The sequence below is a fragment of the Stenella coeruleoalba genome (assembly GCF_951394435.1).
Source record: "Stenella coeruleoalba genome assembly, chromosome: 16".
In the NCBI taxonomy this organism is placed as follows: domain Eukaryota; kingdom Metazoa; phylum Chordata; class Mammalia; order Artiodactyla; family Delphinidae; genus Stenella; species Stenella coeruleoalba.
In genome coordinates, this window is record NC_137162.1 from 22,879,543 (window position 1) to 22,894,524 (window position 14,982).

The following is a 14,982-nucleotide window of genomic DNA, read 5'->3' on the forward strand; positions in this document are numbered from 1 at the left end:
TCCTGATAGTCTGTCGATCAGAATTTACCTTTGCTGGATCCCAGTCTAATTGAGATTACTCACAGGAGGGATTATGGGGTGCTCCTGGCATAAGTTATTTTTCATGTCTGCATTTGTGTCCTGTAACTGGAGAAAATGTCTCTCAAGTTTAAGAAACCAGGATTTTATGGTACTATGACAGGGTAGAGGTAAAGCCATTTCACTTCCTTCACGTAACTGCAAAATGAGGATTAGCATCTTCACCTTACCTTTGGGTCCAGCCCTCCATGTGAGGTTTCAATTTTGAGTTAAAGTAGTAACTATAGACAAATGTGCATCATGAAAGGACTGATCACTAAGGTAAAGTGTTTATTTTAACACCTGAGTCTAAATAACATTGCCAGAAAGAAGGAGATGAAATGAGGGGCTTTTAATTCCTCAGGCCAAATTTAGGTGAAATCCCTATCTATCTATATTTTAATTTCTTTATTGAGGGGAAATGAACAGCCTATGCTTGATCCCCTTTTGAAGAAGAACAGCCTTAAATTTTATTACTGTGGTTTTGATGAAACAATCACACAATAGGGGGCTGCTCAGTCTTTGCTTAGAGTGACTAGAAAGTACTAACATCTCAAGGTCCCCTTGAAATACATTTGTTCCTTTCTCATTGTTTTTGCTCTTATTAAAAAGAATCTTTATGCAAAAAAAAAACAAGGTATCAAATTGCATACATTATTTCTAGATGATCTGATCATTATAATAAATCCTGGAAACTTTTAAGTAGAAGAGAAAATGCAATTGTAAATATCCTCTTCCAGTAACATCTGAATGAGTGTTAAATTCAATTTGAATCCAGACACAAAGGTCTCTGAGTAACTGTACAGATGTTAAAGCTTCATTCTGCTACCATTTCTGGAACCTGTGGTTTTGCTTTATTGATCTGGCTTTCATGCCCCACAAAGCTCATAAATATTGTTCAGGCCAAAGCTACTCATTGACGACCTTCCAATGACTTGGGTTTCATTTGTATGCATCAGCTGCTCTCACAAACATGATACATATATATACATAGGCTATATATCCCTATTATGGAGCTTTCCTTTTTATAAATCATTTAGTTCCATTCTTTATCCTCTACATCCCATGATAACCTGTACTTAAAACCAAGAGAACAAACTACCTGAAATTATTGTGTGGTAGTGATCTGTTTAGTACTTGCAAGAGACTACTAGGTGAAAGGTGACATAGATGAGATTAGCTTCTCCCACTTATGCTAATAGCCAATGCCAATTAGTGACTGCCTGGAGGAACTTTGCCCTTAAGAAGGTAACATAGGGATGGCTCCAAGGTGTGCGTGTGTGTGTTGGGGGGTAGAGTGGGGGATATTTGAAATGTCATTGCTGTTCTCTCTTTGGAGATGCCACTAAGGTTAGGAACAGTACTGAAATTTTTAACTGTAGCGTAAAGGATAAACGAGACCCCAAAGGACCTTTTTCAACTTCTTTGGGGTTCCTTTATCTATTTTCCTCAAATGAAAGATTAATTTGAGTATATGTGTAATCTATTGGATACAAAATGTTCTTTCACTGATTCTGGAGTACTCTGCCAGACGTTGGTACTACCTCATCACATTGACTGTATTCACCAGTAATAATACTAGAGCTGTTGCTATCCGATGATATTTATTTGCAAGAACCAGATTATTAAATCCTTAAATCTCTTCGTAATGCCCAATCTCTCCTAAATATAATGACTTTTTAATCGAATAATTTTAGAATCAGATTTAACAAGTATCAGTGCCAAGTACTTGAACCCCTCTAATTTTTTGACATTAGAAACATATTTTTTTAAGATGACCAATAGGCAATCTGAAATTATACCTTTTTTCTCTATGACAATGTTTCTCAAAGTATTGCCCTTGAACCCTGCATCATATCATCTAGAGTGACTGCCAAAAACCCAGATTTCTGGACTGTATCCTAGACCCACTGAACCAGAAGAGCAGGGAGGGGGTAGGATGAAGGAATTTGCACTTTAACCTGCATTCTTCTACCATAATTATTTTAGTGATTGACATTGGCAAAGCAGTTATCTGGAACAAATGAAAATTCACACTTTAGCTCCTTTTATTCTGAACACAAGATGATGCTAACTACTAAGTCATTTAGGATCCTCCAGTGCTCTCAGTTCTGCCATTCCTTTGCTTGTATAATGTTGACCAGGATAATTCTGGTACGTTAGAAGTAAGTTGGGAATCGAACCTCGTCTCGCAAGTCCTGACTCTATCATTTATTAGCTCAGTAAGTGCACAAGCCAGATACCGAGAGTTTCCAAATCTCAGCCACTCATCTGAAAAACGGGATTAGTAAGAGTACCTTTCACTTTTGTTTCATGGCATTACTGATGTTGGGACTTTCTTGAGACCTTGTATGTGCTCTAGTGAGGAAAACATAGATTGAATATTTATTTTTCCCTAAGTTATTTTTCCTTAAAATCTTTGGTTTTTCTCTGAGTACTTTGCAAAGCTGTTAATTAATAAAGGTACTCCCATTTACAACAAAGAACAACTTAAACAGCCAGTCCTACAAAATAGCTCTACAGTGTCTACTGTTGTTGAGGATGTAGTATGCAATGACTTCCTAATTAGTCATAATATGGTTAACAGATGGTGAAATTTAAATTTGTAGGGGAACAATGTGTGTAAATCTGTGTAGGTACCTGGAGCTACACTGAACCTTTTAAGGATATAAATCTGTAAGCACCATTCTATTTGTGAATATGTCAGGGTGTTGTGATTTCAAGAAATGTAAGAAATACAAAATATTTATGAGTTGATTCACTAACAAAGATAATGCTAATAGGTTTTGATTCTTTCTCAACTGAGAACCAGAAACCATATTTAAGGATTTGAGACTACTCTTTGGATTACTTGCTGTCAGTCTCTTTCTGTGTGGGTATTAGTTCTTGTTACTCATCACACTGTAGTAGGCTTTGGTGATGCTCAAGGAAAATGATGCAGTTAATGTTATAAGAGCTAGCGCTGTCTAAAGACAGGAATCTAGGGGTGACTAGTCAAAAAGATAGATCTTTTCTCACTTTTTAAAATCTAACATGCATAGTTTCTTAAGTTTAACTAAATCATCTCAACATAGTTCAAAGAGTTTTAAAACATCTATCGCCTTTGGTTTTGTGTCAGTGTTACTCAATTCCTATTACTTTGACATAAATAGCTGGACTACTCTAGTCAATGGAACAAATAGGACAATTTGTCACTTACCTCCTGATAGAAGATTCTGAAAGAAAAGTATCTTTCCATCTGGGTCTCACGAAAAGCTGTTCTTGGCTGCTGCCTTAGATGACCCACAAGAGGATCTGGTACGCTGCAAGTTATTATTAGTAGGTTACTACTAATAAAGCTTGAAAATAATTTTCTTTAAAAAATTGCCCAGCTTCAAGGTTTACTTATAACAACCTTGTTCTCACATGCAAGCTTCATGATATGCTTTCTTAAGCAGGATAGGAAAGGATAGATTCTTACCTCACACAAATATTAGCCTTACCTTGTGCGTAGTTCTGAATCGAACATGTGAATATTATGTGGTGTGTGTCATAAAATGAAAAAAAAGTTGCGATCCGCTTGCCTGTAAATTGTATTTTTGCCTCCTGAGAATGCAGAGGGAAGAGTAGTAGTTTAGTGACAAAATCTCTGTGTTCTTCCTTTCTTGAGAAACTGTCCATGGTACCTTAAACATAAACAAGCATCAGGAGGCTTTAATATTTTCTTGGGGCTGTTTGGGTAAACCTTTGAGCTTGCTATTTGTTTCCTCTGGGATACTTACTGATATACTTGTTCTAAAGGCTTCTAAAGTTAAGGTAACTTTTACAGATTTTAGGGGTCAACTTAATTAAGCAACAACAGAAAAAATGGTGATGCACCCAGGGACCAGCAACAAAGGCAAGCCATTACCGCCCTTAGTCCCGATGGAGGGAAAGGAAGGAGCTATACAACTGGAACCTTTAGAAGGTGTTGAGCCATGAAAGAGAGTTTGTCCCATAGGACCTGTAATTACTGAGTGCATCTACCAATCAGTAAAGGAGCAGAGAAAATAAACATCCAAATCTCAGTCTTCCAATTCCTGACAGTTCCTCTCACTGGCAAACTCAGCCAAAAGAAGCCCAAGTGACACAGTCCATAGAGGTCAGTATCCCAAAGCACAAGCCAGGCAAAGAAGGGCAGAGGGTGAGTCTGAGAGGAAAAGGGACTGTAAACAACAAAAGGATTACCTTGCTAGATGTGAAGCAAAGTAAATTCCTCTTTCCTCCAGGTGACTTTGCCAGCTCCCAATTTCTATGTACTGAAGGGAAAGAAGCGAGCAGAAACATCATGCTAGGGAAATCTGTAGCTAACATATCTATTTCCAAATAGTTCTGTGACATACTGTGATGACTCTTAGTAAGTTAGACTTTTACTTTGGATATTTTAGCTTTAATCAAAAGAGTCCATGCTAAGCCAGCTCTATGTTATTTCTGCATGAAAATCCAGATGGGAGTGGTGGTTTTCTTTGATGGCTGGTCGGCCTTTGTTGGGACTATGGAAGCTAATTTGATGATCTCTCTACTTTATCTGCTTCTGACAAGTGTGATCTTCTATTTCAGTGTGTGTTATTATTTCTGCTCCTAGAAACAAAGGAAGAAAAATTATTAAGCCATTAAAAAACCTTTTGAATATTCATAACAATATGCCTGTGCATGATTATTTAGAACAGGAAGTCAGTATGAGATAAGTTAAAAATGAATCATTTTTCTTCTTCAGTCAGTTTCAGGACAATTACTTATGGTTAATCTTCATTATTGCTAAATTATTTTTGTTTGGAGTCTCTCTCTACTAGCAAAGGTGCGCAGATTGTGGGGAGCCGCCCACATCAAAATTAGTGCTTGAACAAATAAAATGGTTTACTTGTTATATATTAATCATGGATTAATGTGGGATGGAAATAGAGTCGGCTTAGTAAGTGCTGGAGGTTTTCTTAATCAAAATGTGCTTGAGGAATGCTTTTTAAGTGAGAAATATTTTTTAAGAGAAGGTATATCAATGACAGATTTCCTAAAAGCAATGAAAGAATGATATGCCTAAATATTAAAATTTTATAATATTGAAGACTAGCTAAGAGAAGTTACGCACAAAAGTGTCCTGACTCCCACCGTATCTGTAATAGATTTTTGAAAAAAGTCTGACCAGTAAAATGTATTACAGAGTGTAGAAAATTTAAATATATATTCCATGCAGATATAATTAGGAATACCCATGTATGGGCAAAGACAGGGAAGAAGACTTGGTGATACTAATTCACCAATTAAACCACTGATGTAATAACTATTTTTATATATATATATATATATATATATATATATATATACACATATACACACACATGCATATATATGGCATTTATCAGGTTTATTTTTTGAAAAATTAGTTTTTTTCCCAAATACTGTAGTTAATATGCAAACATTTTATTATTAATATCATTGTATGCCTCACTTTTCCCCACTACACTGTATCCCCTTGACTGCAATAATAAACCCCCAGCATATAAGATGAACTCTGGATCATAGGAAGTATTTTAAAATATTATAATGAATATATAAGTGCTTAGTTGAATGAGTTTATGAATATGATATATCAAGTTTCAGTTCGAAATAAAGGGAGGCATATATATCACACATGACTTTTTTCTTACACAGAACTTGCTAGTATTGGAGGCATTGATAACTCAAGAACATCCTCTCAAGGTATAGTTTCCCTTTGGAAAAATTAAAACTTGGTAGAATTTATGTTACTGTCAGAAATATATTAGGCTCCAAACAACAAGAGCAACAACAATAAAAACTTGGATTGTCACAGTTAAAATAGAATTATATTTACTTACCTATGTCAGTCATTAATGTCAAAGCCCAAGACATCTTCTCTTATTCCACTCTGCTATGCTTGAAGAGATGCTATTTTGCCTCATAATCACAAGAGAGCTACGGTAGTGCTAGCTATCATACATATGTTTAAGGTAGGAGGATGGGAGAAAAGAGCAGTGCCAAATGCGTCTATACCCTTAAATCAGGAGGAAAAACGTTTTCCCAGAAATTTATGCATCAAATTTTTGCTTAGGTAACTGACTATAACTGGACAATTGGGTCTTGTGAGCATGCGTTAAATGAAGAGAGTCAGAAAATACTGGGAAAACTATAAAAGCTTAGTAGGCTAGGTTAAGACAAGACTGACTTATCTTTAGATTCTGGGTTTCTCATTACAGACACTCTTCGGTGTCTACCCAATAGCCATCCATGTCTCTCACTTCTTCCTTCCTAACAATCCTGAATTGATTCATAAGACCAGTTCTTAAGCAAAACAGAGTTACTGAGGATGATTCAGGTAAGGAATCAGTGTGATGTGATAGAATAAACACTGGTTTAGATATCAAGATACCTAGATTTCGGTCCCAACTAGTTCAATAAGTAGCATATTAAAATCAGTCCTCATTATGCTGATTAAGCCATCTATAAAATTTAGAAGATTAGAAAAGATTACTGGATTTCAAAGTACAGATGGTCCCCAACCTATGATGGTGTAAAAGCACTTCACATTCAGTAGAAACCGTACTTCAAAATGTGAATTTATATATTTTCCCAAGCTAGTGATATGTGGTATGATACTCTCTTGTGATGCTGAGCACTGGCGACAAGCTGCAGCTCCCAGTCAGCCAGGCGATTGTAAAGGAAAACAACTGATACACTTACAGTTGTTACTGTACCCATACAACCATTCTGGTTTTCACTTTTAGCATTCAATAAGTTACATGAGATATTTAACACTTTAAATAGTCTCTGTGTTAAATGATTTTGCCCAACTGTAGGCTCATGTAAATGTTCTGAGCATGTTTAAGGTAGGCTAGGCTAAGCTCTGATGTTCAGTAGGTTAGGTTTTTCAAATGTGCTTTTGGCTTACAAAAATTTCAACTTACAGTGGTGTATCAGGACGTTCCTCAAGGAAGATCTGTATGTTATTCAGATCTGGAGTTTCCTGTGGAAATATGAGTAAGGGAGAAAAAGAAGGGCTAGGTCCCCCATTTATAAGAGAGGAAAGTCGAATTTCTTTGGTTCATTTGTTGAGATTCCATGAATGTTTCATTTGATAAAGTATTAAAAATATTTAAAAATATTAAAAATATTAAAATATTTTAAAAACCACTGGGAAAAATGCTCTCGTAGACCTTTTCCATCTATGTTATGTTTAATAGACAGACTAATAATCTTTTTTTTATAAATTAGAAGAGAAACTAAAGTATCTCTCATCAAGTGTAAAGCCTTACCCTATTCTAATTACCCCAGGAGACAATACAACTGTATCGTACATCATTTGGATATATCGAGTTTCCACTTTTTTTTTTTAGAAACTTATATGTGTGAGTAGATTCTGAGGAAAAACAATTCAAACTCTTATAATTAATTGTGATTATAATATAAATTAATTTCCATACCTAGAGGAAAGTAGGTAGATATCTACACACTTGAGATGTGTACATATATATATACACACACACATGTGATATCTATCTACAGCTGATATATATATATATCAAGTATATATGTACATACATATTTGAGCTAGATATACTTGGGATAAATATATACTTTATAGGTACACCTGATAGATATACTTACTTGATAGATCTATATATATATATATATGAAAGAACGGATAGGATTAGAATCAATCTGTAAAATTAGGGAAAAAACTAACAGAACATGAAGGATAGAAATGGAGGAACTTACGTTTGGGGCAAATAAAGTAACAATCTACTTTATTGCAAATGGGTAGAAAATTAAGAAGAAATAAATGCCTTTAAGCTTTGAAAAGAGTATAGTGCGTCTTAAGCTTATGAACTGTTTGGACATACAACAGACAAGGTGTTTCTGACATACTCTAAAATTACATTATTTCATAGTATATGCCATTTCATAGCATATGCCGTTAGTCACTGGCCTCTTCTAACAAAAATTCCTTGGTGTTACTGTTCTTCCCAAAAACATAGTGGTAAAGAGATCAGACTGACTGAAAGATACGTTTTCAAAATTTTTGTGAATCGAATATATTTAAATCTCTCATTCTGCACAATTCCCCATGCTAAGCACAGTAAAGCCTACAAAGAAATATAAGTTACAATGCCTACTGTGAGTGCTTAAAACCAAATTAGGAAGTTAAAATGTACTTCCATTTATTTTTCTATATTTTAACATATTGGCACACAATGTGAGACATTAAAAATTCAATGAATGTTAGCAATTATTAAATTCTCACATCCATCATATAACAGCATTATTATCCCTGTTTTGCCGAAGAGACTGCTCAGTATTACCCAACAAATAAGCAGTGTCAGGGTTTAGAGAGTCTCTTTATCTTCACTTATTGAGATGCTCATGCTCAGAACCATTGCACTATAATACATTTTAGATGATCAAGTTACTCTAAACCTTTTTTTTTTTTCCTCAAGCCTCTTTTGCCCCAGCAGATGACATCATCCCCTCCTAACAAAGAAAACTGAGAGCTTGGATGAAAAACTCTGGGATCTGTGTTTTTTTTTTTTTTTTTTCTTCTTCCCGGAGTTAGGGAAGAAGAAGAAGGAAACAAAGATGAGTACAGATGTAAATAAAAGCCTTGCCAAATAATTCTATCACCACTACTCTTGAGACTTCCTGGAGATCTTTTTCTCTCTCCCCCTCCTCCCATATACCTTCACTTCTCTCTCTGTTGTGACTAGTTTACCTCTGCATTAAACTGTGAACACTTACTCTATTTTCCCTAAATAAATGTAACATATCAAAACTACTATAATGTTAAAAGAACACAACCTTTTCTTTTTTCCATTCTGGCCACCAATTTTTCGTTCATAACTACATTCAGTAAAGAAGCACTAACCTTTTAAATTTTTTAATAATTTTTTCCTCTTAAACCTCAGAGCATGGGCCTACTTCATCAAGTCTATTAAGAATGGCCTTCTAAGAATACCAAAGACCTGTGAACTGCCCAATTCAATGAAAAATCGAGAATCCTTACTTACCCAAACTAACGATGTTTGACACTGTTGATGATAATTATTTTCTTGAAGTTGTTTTTTCACTTGAAAATGAATATTTTCTCTATCATCTTTCTGGAATACATAGCATTCATCTCTCTACATTCCTCTTTGTTGTATTCGCAAATGTCCGTGCTCTTCTGCAGTCTATCCCTCCCTTTCTTCTCTTCTTCTGGATGATTCCATGCATATCTCTATAATACAGTCTCTATAACAATGAATTGATATCATCGGTTCTTACCTTTCTCTTGAGCTCCAATCTCCAAATCAGTCCTCCAGTACCTCCATTATGATAGTTTTTTTGAACCTGAAAATCAACATATCCCTTACAAATCTCATATTTTTTCCATCCAAATCCTCTTTGGTTTCATCTTTGAACACTACTCATACTTTGCTTTTTTTCCATCTTATGATCTAATCTCTGCCCAAATCTGCAATATTACTAGTCCTGATATCTCCTTCCTTCTTGTTCCAACTTTTCAGGAAATATTATATTTGAATTCTCCTTGAACTTCTCAAACTTTATATATAGACATAGATATATCTCTGTTACAAAGCTCATTCCTATTCCTACTGCATTTCTATACATCCTCCATGAGCTAGGAGTGATATCACCAAGATGATGGCATAAGTCATTCCTGACTTTGCTCTGCTTTACAAGAATAACAACTAACAAACAAACCCTTTTAAACTCACATTCAAAAAATAAAATACTTTTAGGAATAAACCTGGCCAAGGACATGAAAGACGTATATGCTGAGAACAATAAAACATTAATTAATGAAACTGAACTTGATTCAAAGACATGGAAAGATATTCCATGCTCTTAGATTGGAAGAATGAATATTGTTACTACCCGAAGCAATCTACAGATTTAATGCAATCCCTATCAAATTACCCATGACATTTTTCACAGAGCTAAACAACTAATACTAAAATTTATATGGAAACATAAAAGACCCAGAATTGCCAAAGCAATCCTGAGGAAAAAGAACAAAGCAGGAGTCATAACCCTCCCAGACTTCAGACAATACTACAAAGCTACAGTAATCAAAACAGCATGGTATTGGAACAAAAACAGACATACAGATCAATGGAACAGAATAGAGAGCCCAGAAATAAACCCACACACCTACAATCAATTAATCTTTGACAAAGGAGGGAAGAATATAGAATGGAGAAAAGACAGTCTCTTCAGCAAGTGGTGTTGGGAAAGTTGGACAGCCACATGTAAATCAATGAAGTTACACCACTCCCTCACACCATAACAAAAACTCAAAATGGCTTAAAGTCTTAAACATAAGACATGACACCATAAAACTCCTAGAAGAGAACATAGATAAAACATTCTCTGATATAAATCATATCAATATTTTCTTAGGTCACTCTCCCAAGGCAATAGAAATAAAAGCAAAAATAAACAAATGGAACCTAACCAAACTTACAAGCTTTTGTATAACAAAGGAAACCATAAACAAAACAAAAAGACAACCTATGGACTGGGTGAAAATATTTGCAAATGATGCGATCGACAAGGGCTTAATTTCCAAAGTATACAAATAACTCATACAATTCAATAGCAAAAAACAACCCAATCAAAAAATGGGCAGAAGACCTTAATAGACATTTCTCCAAAGAAGACATACAGATGGCCAACAGGTACATGAAAAGATGCTCAACATCACTAATTAGAGAAATGCAAATCAAAACCACAATGAGGTACCACCACAGGCCAGTCAGAATGACCATCATTAAAAGGTCTACAAATAACAAATGCTGGAAAGGATGTGGAGGAGAAGGAACCCTCCTGCACTGTTGGTGGGAATGTAACTTGGTGCAGCCACGATGGAAAACAGTATGGACATTCCTCAGAAAACTAAAAATAGTGTTGCCATATGATCCAGCAATCCCACTCCTGGGCATGTATTCAGAAAGAAACTATAATTCAAAAAGAAAAATGTACTCCTATGTTCATAGCAGCACTATTCACAACAGCCAAGGCATGGAAACAACCTAAATGTCCATCGACAGATGAATGGATAAAGAAATGTGGTACATATATATAATGGAATATTACTCAGCCATAAAAAAGAATGAAATAATGCCATTTTCAGCAACATGGATGGACCCAGAGATTATCATATTAAGTGAATTAAGTCAGACAGAGAAAGGCAAATACCATGTTATTACTTATATGTGCAATCTAAAATATGACACAAATGAAGCTATCTATGAAACAGAAATAAACTCACAGACATAGAGAACAGACTTGTGGTTTCTGAGGGGGAGGGGGAGTGATGGTTTGGGAGTTTGGGGTTAGTGGATGCAAAATATTATATATAGAATGGATAAATAGCAAGGTCCTACTGTATAGCACAGGGAACTATATTTATCATCCTGTGATTCATATATATATATATATATATATATATATATATGAATCACTTTGCTGTACAGAAATTAACACAACATTGTAAATCAACTATACTTCAATTTAAAGATAAATAACTAAGAAACAGCTAACAACTTCATTAACAAGACACCACTGAGAGAATCCTCGAATATGGAGGCGAGGCTAAAGAACCCCCCTGCAACACAGAGACCAGGACAGACTCCATCAGAAGGGTAAGAGGAGCTGCTACATGCTGACCACATTGTTCCTCCCCAAGGCTGGCACAACACCATGCTGATAGATCTCCCCTGAGCTTATGATTCCTCCAGTGGGAAAGAGAACCCAGGGTGGACATACAGCACCTCTGCCAATATTGTGTGTCACTTCTTGGGAGCCCCCATTCTGGTCTCACCCCACAGCAATTGCAGGGAAATCGCTGAGGCTTTACTACTAGGAACCTCATTATGAGTGAGAAAGGGAGAGGAACCTGCAACAACCAGCACTCAAATCTCAGCAGACAGTTCCTACCTGCAATGAGCAAGTATAAATCCTGGCCAACAGCTTCGCTCATTTGCAGAACAAGGTCAGTTGCATAGTCAGACCAGGGACTCAGCAGGGTACAAGTCTGCCTACTTGGGGTCCTCAAACAAAGAGATGCGCTGGTCCTGAAGCCTGGTCTGCCCCCACCCAGGCAGGTAAGCTGAGTTATAACCCCAGCCTTTGCTGAGTGAAGCCACCAGCCCTGCTGGGCCAAAATAACCTGGACAAAATACATGGAAAACTGGGTAGCCCCAAAACACTTGAACAGAGAGTCTGGCAGCAGTGTAGATAGTCTGTAGAGCCAAGGCCCAAAGGAACCCCAAGAGGTTGAACCTAAATAGGGCTATACTGAAAGAGCTTATAATTAAATAGTCAAAAGTACAAGACAAAGAAGGAATTTTGAAAGCAGCCAGAGAAAAGAGAGAAATTGCATAGAAGGGAGCTGCCATGAGACTGTCAATAGATTTCTCAACAGAAACATTTCATGCTGGAAAGAATGGGATGATATATTTAAAACACTGAAAGATAAAACTGTCAACCAAGAATTCCATATCCAGCTAAACTGTTCTACAGAAATGAAGAAGAGATGAATACTGTCCCAAACAAACAAAAGCTAAGGGAGTTGATCACACCACTACAACAGCCTTACAAGAAGTGAAGGGAAATCTCTGATTGGAAATAAAAAGATGCTAATTAACATGATAAAAACACAGAAAGGTAGTGTAAAGCTCACTGATAAGTAAGTATCGATATATAGTCAAATTTTGATTCTATTATATGGTAATGGTAGTATGTAATTCATTTACAACTCTAGTTTACAAATTAAAGAAACAAATGTAGTAAAATTTACCATAACAATAATTTGTTCTTAGTAACATAATATAAATGATATGTAAACATCAATAACCTGAAATGTGAGAGCAAGGAGAAGTAAAATTGTAAAGTTTAGGAATGCTGTTGAAGACATTATCAGTTTAAAATGGCATGTTATAATTTCAAGATATTTTATGTAATCCTCATGGTAACCATAAGGGGAAAACCTGTAGTAACTATACAAAAGAATATAATAAAGTCAAAGCATTCTGGTACCAAAAGGCATCAAAACACAAAAAAAGGTAGTAGTATATGAAAGAGTAAACAGTGGATCTAAAAAACATCCAGAAAATAAACAAAATGGTAATAGTAAGTTCATAGCTGTCAATAAATAATTAATGTAATTAAATTATCCAATCAAAAGCTATAGACTCTGAATATATTAAAAAAAACAAACAAACAAGATCCAAAAATATGTGACCCCCAAAGATTCACTTTAACTTTAAAGACACACATAGAGTGAACGAATGGGAAAAAGGTATTTCAATCAAATGGTATCCAAAAAAGCAGGGATAGCTATATTTAGAGGATACAAATTAGACTTTCAGCTAAAAATAATAAAAAGAGAAAAAGAAGCTTATTATATATTGAGAAAAGATGTTGATCCTTCAAGAATATAAAACAGTTGTAAATATTTATGCATCCAATATCATAACACTCCAATATATACAAAGCAAAAACAGAGGTAAAAGGATAAATACACAAAAATATAATAATAGCTGGAGATTTTAATGCCCCACTCCCAGTAATGGATAGATCACAGAGACAGAAATCAATAAGAAAATAGCATATTTGAAAAGCACTATGGACAAAATGAATCTAAGACATATATACAGAATATTCTATTCAATGACAGCAGAATACACATTCTTCTCTAGTGCATATGGAACATTTTTTAGGATACACCACATGTTAAGCCACAAAACAAGTCTTAGCAAATTCAAAAAGACTGAAATCTTACCAAGTATCTTCTCTGACCACAATGGTATGAAAATAGAAATCAACAATGGAAGGAAAATAAGAAAAAGTTATGAATACATGGAAATGAAACAATACTTTCCTCAACGATCAACTAATCAGAGAAATTAATGGTGAAATAAAATTGTATCTTGAGACAAATGAAAACAGAAACACAACATATCAAAACTTATGGGATGCAGCAAAAGCATTTTTAAGAGGAATGTTCATAGAAATAAATGCTTACATTACCAAGAAAGATCTCAAACAACCTAACTCTATGCCTTAAAGAACTAGAGAAAGAACAAACTAGTGCAAAGTTAGCAAAATAAAAGGAATGATAAATAACAGAGCAGAAATAGAGAATAACAAAACTAAGAGTTGGTCCTTTGAAAAGATAAACAAAATTCAGAGATTTTTACCTAGACAAATCAAGGGAAAAAGAGAGAGGACCCAAATTAACAAAACTTTTATAAATGAAAAGGAGACATTACATCTGATACCACAGAAATACAAAAGAACTTAAGAGGTTGTCCAGTTTGTATTCCAACAAACTGGACAACCTAGAAGAAATGGAAAAATTATTGGAAACAAACAATGTAACAAGACTGAATCAGGAAGAAATAAAAAAACCTGAACAGACCAACTATCAAAAAGTTGCCAACAAAGAAAAGCCCATGACCAGGTAGCTTCATAGGTGAATTATGCCAAATATTTAAAGAAATAATGCCCATCTTCTCAAACTCTTTTAAAAAACTTGAAGAGGAGGGAACACTTCCAAACTCATTTTACAAGATCAGTATTACCCTGATACCACAGCCAAAAAAGGACACTACTAGAAAAAAACAAACAACTCCTCACCCCCAGACTACAGGCCAATATCCCTGATGAATACAGATGCAAAAATTCTCAATAAAATACTAGTGAACTGAATTCAGCATCACATAAAAAATATTCACCATGATCAAGTGAGATTAACCCCTGGGAATTGAGGGTGGTTCAACATATACAAATCAATCAATTGATAAATCATATTAATAGCATAAAAGAAAAAAATATTATCTCAATACATGCAGAAACATCATTTGAGAAAATTTAACATCCATTCATAAT

The 14,982-nt window shown here is 35.1% G+C and overlaps 1 protein-coding gene across 9 annotated transcripts in view; it reads right to left on the reverse strand.

Moving 5' to 3' along the window:
- Positions 1 to 3,934: 3,934 nt before the first annotated feature.
- LOC307175250 (uncharacterized protein) overlaps positions 3,935 to 14,982 on the reverse strand; it is a 579,209-nt gene continuing 568,161 nt past the window's right edge. For all 9 annotated transcript variants that reach the window (XM_079900182.1, XM_079900180.1, XM_079900189.1 and 6 more), the window contains 3 exons: positions 9,349 to 9,414; positions 6,996 to 7,054; positions 3,935 to 4,656 (listed from right to left, as the gene is read on the reverse strand). The gene's annotated coding sequence lies outside the window, so the exon portion shown is untranslated. The remainder of the gene's footprint in view (positions 4,657 to 6,995; positions 7,055 to 9,348; positions 9,415 to 14,982) is intronic.